Source organism: Sapajus apella, unplaced genomic scaffold, assembly GCF_009761245.1.
Source record: "Sapajus apella isolate SASKATOON/1434 unplaced genomic scaffold, GSC_monkey_1.0 scaffold62, whole genome shotgun sequence".
NCBI lineage: Eukaryota > Metazoa > Chordata > Mammalia > Primates > Cebidae > Sapajus > Sapajus apella.
The window spans coordinates 7,735,847-7,741,846 of NW_022437002.1; positions in this window are offsets into that span (position 1 = coordinate 7,735,847).

A 6,000-nucleotide genomic window follows, 5' to 3' on the forward strand; every position below is an offset into this window, starting at 1 on the left:
CAATGCTGGGTGGGGGGTTTCAAGAAGTTAAATTGTGACAAGAGGAAATTTGCTCTCGCCCTCTTGTCTCCATATGTCATGTCACCAGGGCCAGATCACCCACACACACGTCATCATAATAAATACGACTAAAAATCAATACCGTTAGCACAACAGGGAGAGCCAGAATGAAGTGACCATCCTCAGACTGGCCTCAGGGCCTACTGGCCCCAAGCTCGTAATTACCTTGTCACACAGAAAACAAATCTATTGTGGATGGTAAGTGTGAGAGGTGGGAGATCCCAGGCATGGAGGTTACCGGCTGGGGAGCAGGGGAAGGGGCCGTAGAAAGACTGATTGGCCTTCAGTGCTGGTAGTGCGGGTGCTTGAAACTAACATAACTAAGGCCTGGACAGTTTAAGAAAGTTTGTTGTTTTGGTCAGGAGGGTGGACACCCTAAGGGAGGTAATCCTGCCCAATACTGGTGTGGGGCCTGAAGTAGCCTGGGAAAAGGCTTCAAGCCCACTCCCGGAGCCTCAGGAGGGCAGGTGGCTAGGATGCTGCTGCCCCCTGGTGGGCATAAAGAGACAGTATCCACACGTCCAACGCCGGAACTCCATTGCAAAGGAGTCTCTGTTCTTTGTTGTTCTAAAGGCTTGGCTACCAGGACTAGTGCATTCACAGCTCGGGTTTCCCAGGAAGCCAACTCTGAGACTGTTTAGTGTGCAATATGTTTATTAAGAACCTCCTTTAGGATCAACAGCTGTGGAAGGATAAGAATGAGCAGGAGTGGGCAGAGGAAGAAGCTGAATTATGATATAAGCCTGTGACAGCCACAGCCAACTCCATGGGGAGCTCTGAAGCTAGAATGACCCTTCAGAGTTGACCTGATATGAGCCAAGAAGGTCGGGCCTTTATACACCTGTTGCTATTGGATGTGGGCTATCCTTGACCTTGGGCAAGGTGTTCTCTGCAGCTGAGGCAATTCCCACATTGGAAGGCTGTCTGAATAGTGCTTCCAGCAGCTGGGCCAAGAAGGCCTTCATGGAAGGGTCCAGCCTCCACACCATAACTCATCAAATATGTGTTAAATGAAGAGCAGGTTTAGATCATGCCTCAGGCTGCAGGCTCAGTTGGGACAGTCTAGAAGTCTCAGTTACTGGGGCTGTTATGCACTGATCCTTGGAAACGGTGAGGAGAGCGTTAATGCTCAGATTCATGGATTCATTCATTCAGCAAGCATTTGTTGAGATTTACTGTGTGCCAGGCCTTGAGGCAGACACTTTACAAATTTTTTTTATTTAATCCTCACAACTGTGAAGCTAGTATTAACTCAGATTATTCAGATGAGATCAAGTTATTAAGTAGCGTTCACAGTCCAATGACACTTTGAAAAAATGCCACTCACAATGGGACAAGTGCTATTGCGGCCGCCAAAGATTTCTCAGGCCAGAAAAGGTCTTGGCTGTCTTCTGTGTGTGTGCATATGTGTATGAATGGGATGGCTTGCTTTCTGCTTTCAGCCAGAACATTTTCTCTATGGCAGCCAAGAGTTGTGCCTCAATAGCCTCCTGCTTTAATTCCTTCTTTAAAGTGTTGCTACCCAAGATAACAAAACCACAAGCTTTTTTTTTTTTTTTCTTTCGAGACAGTCTCACTCTGTTGCCCAGGCTGGAGTGCAACGCTGCAATTTTGGCCCACTGGAGCCAAAACCTCTGGGCTCAATTGAATCTCTTACCTCAGCCTCCCAAGTAGTTGGGACTACAGGCAAATGCCACCATGCACAGCTAATTCTTGTAGTTTTTGTAGAGACAGGGTTTCATCATTTTGCTAAGCTGGTCTCAAACCTCTGAGTTCAAGCAATCCTCCCACCTCAGCCTCCCAAAGTGCTGGGATTACAGGTGTGCACCACCATGCCCGGCCCAAAACCACAAGCTTTACAAATTCCTGGTTGTAGCTACAGAGCATGCCACCACTGTCCAGAAGGAAGCTGGGCTAGCTTCTTCCCTGGACGAGATGGAGAGACAACCCTGAATCCTCAGTGTTCTTTTAGTCATCTGATCATCAGAAAGTTGAGATGGTAAGTTCTTCTCTAATGTCTAACCTCCATATTTGCTGCAACTGTTTTGGGACGATAACATTGAAGAGACAAGAGGTAAAGTTTTCTGCTTCAGAAAACTCTCAGGACCCGTCACCTCTCACTAATCTGCCCACTCTGTGTAAGAGACTGAGGGCTGGAAAGAGAGAAAAAACTGTCAGCTGCTGTTCTTCTATAGCCCTGATGGATTCTCATCCTTGGTCAATTAAAACATCCAGCAACCAACATGAAGATTTTAGTTTTCTCATTTAGATTCTAATCATAAAAGAACTTGAAGGAAAATGAAGGAGGGAGTATGCTTGAATGTAATGGAACAATGGCTGGGTCTAACTACAGAGACACTCACTGAATCTCGCCCCCCGCATGACACACACACACACACACACACACACACACACACACACACACACACATGCCTTCCCTCCTGGGCCTGCAGAACCTAATTTTTCATGTTTGGAAAACCCAGATGATTTTTGCCTACGTCTATCTGGTTTTCCAAATAACCTGTCTTTTTGATAAATAACGTAAGTTAAATTAGACAAGACAAACAAACAGAGGGGTGGGCAGTCAGCCCTTTTCCTTCCCTTAGCCTCTGAGAAAAAGAGATGGGGGCCGAAAAGCCCAAACCACGGCTCACTCCCAACCCTGCCCCAGCACTTTCTACCCCTTGGACTAGGCAATAATTCTCTAGCCTGGCACTGGGAGCTGCCTCTTCACCCCTACCTCTAGCCCAGCAGCCATCAAGAATACCACAGACTATGGTTCTCCCTAAAATGAAGGGAAGGAACTCAGGTGTCCAGCCCCACAACTCCTTCCAATCACCCTTAGGCTGTAGCTACTTCAAACCCCCTTTTCCCATTATGAATCCCACCACAGGGAAGAACTAAATCAATAACCTGAAAATGAAAAACCTTTAAGGTGAGAGGACAGAGGACAGAAAGAGGGGATGAGAAGGACGTGGATGGTACAGACCAAGATGATACAACTACTAGGGACAGAAACCAGGCACCTTGATCTCAAAAGGTAAAATCTGAGGTGACACCAGCCACACACAAGCCTTGCCTATCTCCCCAGTTCACTACGAGAGTCCAGGCATACACGCAGGCCTCCATTTCCACTGCTATAAGTCTTGTCATATAGCTAGCCGCCACTGGTGGACTATGGAGCTTTGTTGGGGTTTGGTTTCTCCTTCCCACTCAACCAGAGCATAATGAGGCATCTCCTCTACCCATTCCTCAGCAGTGGGTTAGCCTGCATTAGTACGGCCTCTTAAATATGCACAATCACTTCACATTAATTTGTACCTTTGATCCTAACCATACCCTGTGAGTTAAACCAAGTCATTTCACATGAGCCTCATTTTCCAGTTGAGGCAAAAAGTTAAGAGGTAATGACTTACCCAAAGTCATGATGCCCACAAGCTGCAGAAGGAGCAAAGACCAAAGCTCTCCACCTCTATTCTGTACTACAGAACTGTATACAGCTCCTCTGTATACATTCAGCTCCGTGCTTTTCACCATTAGCTCTTCCAGGCCTCCCATCACTCATTGCTCAAAAAATCTATTGAATTATTTTATGTGCCAGGCATGGTGCTACCCAAAGCATACATTTTTCAACAAAACAGACATGAAGGCAAAGCCTCAACAAACATTAAGGTACCACATCATGATAACAGACCCAAAAGAGTAGGAAACTTAAGGCTGGATGCAGTGGTTCATGCCTGTAATCCCAGCACTTTGGGAGCCCGAGGTAGGTGAATCACTTGAGGTCAAAAGTTCAAGATCAGCCTGGCCAACATAGCGAAAACTTGTCCCTACTAAAAATACAAAAATTAGCCAGGCGTGGTGATGAGCACATATAACCCCAGCTAGTTGGGAAGCTGAGGCAGGGGAACTGATTGCCTGGGAGGCTGAGGTTGTGGTGAGCCAAGATCACATCACTGCACTCCAGCCTGGGTGACAGAGCGAGGATCCATTTCAACAACAACAACAACAAAGAATGGAAAACATAAACAGAAGTAACCTAATTAAGAAAGGGGTGGTAATGGTCAGAGAAGGCTTCTGTGAAATGAAGAAATTAGGCTTAAGCTAACACCTACCCCATCTCTATTAAAAATACAAAAATTAGCCGGAGGTGGTGGCATGTGGCTGTAAACCCAGGCACTTGGGAGGCTGAGGCAGAATTGCTTGGATCTGGAAGACAGAGGGTTCAATGAGCTGAGATCACTCCACTGCACTGCAGCCTGGGCGACAGAGCTAGAATCCATCTCAAAAAAAAAAAAAAAAAACGTAAACAGAGGTGACCTAATTAAGAAAGGGGTGGTAATGGTCAGAGAAGACTCCTCTGAAGAAATTAGGCTTAAGCTAACACCTTGAGAATTATGTCAGACAAAGAGGGAAGTTGGAGGGCAGAGCATTCCAGGAAAAGAGAAGGACCCTTTAGAGGGTCCTGAGGCTGCATGTCATGAGAAAGAAAAATAGACAGGAGGTTGGGAGGCAGAGCTATATCATGCAGGGCCTTGTTGTCCATGAGAAGTTTGAACTTTGAGTGCAGTAGAAGACATTGAGATTATAAGTAGGGAAGTGTCATCCTCCAAATCATGTTTATATAAAGGTCACCTCTGGCTGCTATGCAGATTGGATGGAAGGGAAGCAAAAACAGAAGTGGGGAGCTCAGGAGGCTACGGCAGTACCCTGGAAAAAAATTATGAAATCTTGGACCAGGGCATTGGCCATAGAGCTGGAAGAAATGAGCTGATTCAAGATGCAATTTGGAAGTAGAAATAACAGAACTTGGAGATTGTCTGATTACAGAATTAAGGAAGGTATTGAGAATGCTCTTCAGGTTTCCAGTCTGAGTGACTGGGTATATGGAGGTGTCATTTACTGAAATGGCAAATACAGGAGGAAGAACAGGTTTTTAGAGAAGATCACATTTTCAAGGATAAGTTTGAGATATTTGAGAAACAATAGGCCTTTAAGAAGTGGCCTACAATATATGATGTAATTGCAATACTGGTAATTTCTTTCTTTCATTCTCAAAGGAGTTGAATTTCTTTTTTCTGGGAGCTACTGGCAATTTCTTATGCTTACAGAGTAGCACTTGACATAATGCACTGACATACATTTTCCAACTTAAGCCCCCCAGCTACTCTGAGACAGCCATGACTTAGTATCCTCATTTTATAAACAGAGACTCTGAAAAGTGTAGTGTCATTTATTCAGACTGTGGTAGGCACCACTACATTCCAAGCTGTGTGCCAGGCCATGAGCAGGAAATAAGGGTAGAACATACAATACCATTTCTTTTTTTTTTTTTTTTTTTGAGACGGAGTTTCACTCATGTTACCCAGGCTGGAGTGCAATGGCGTGATCTCGGCTCACCGCAACCTCCGCCTCCTGGGTTCAGGCAATTCTCCTGCCTCAGCCTCCTGGGTAGCTGGGATTACAGGCATGTGCCACCATGCCCAGCTAATTTTTTGTATTTTTAGTAGAGACGGGGTTTCACCATGTTGACCAGGATGGTCTCGATCTCTTGACCTCGTGATCCACCCGCCTCGGCCTCCCAAAGTGCTGGGATTACAGGCTTGAGCCACCGCACCCGGCGATACAATACCATTTCAAGGATGATATAATAAAATAGTATCATGACAACACTCTTCCCAGAAATACCCTCCTCTATCCTTAGGTACACAAGTCCTAGGACAGGATGCCCCAAGAGTGATTAGACATAACCCTACGAGATAAAAACCAAAAACACCCCCTAAAAAGTCTTCCAGCCTGAGCATTAGAAACTCTCCAAGTGAGAAGTTTGTAGAGAAGCAATTGAGAAAACGAGGGATGCTACAGAGATCTGAGCACCTTGTCTCTAGAGCTTTGGTGAATAAAATCTTATGGTTTATGGAAGAGACCCTAGTATGGCTG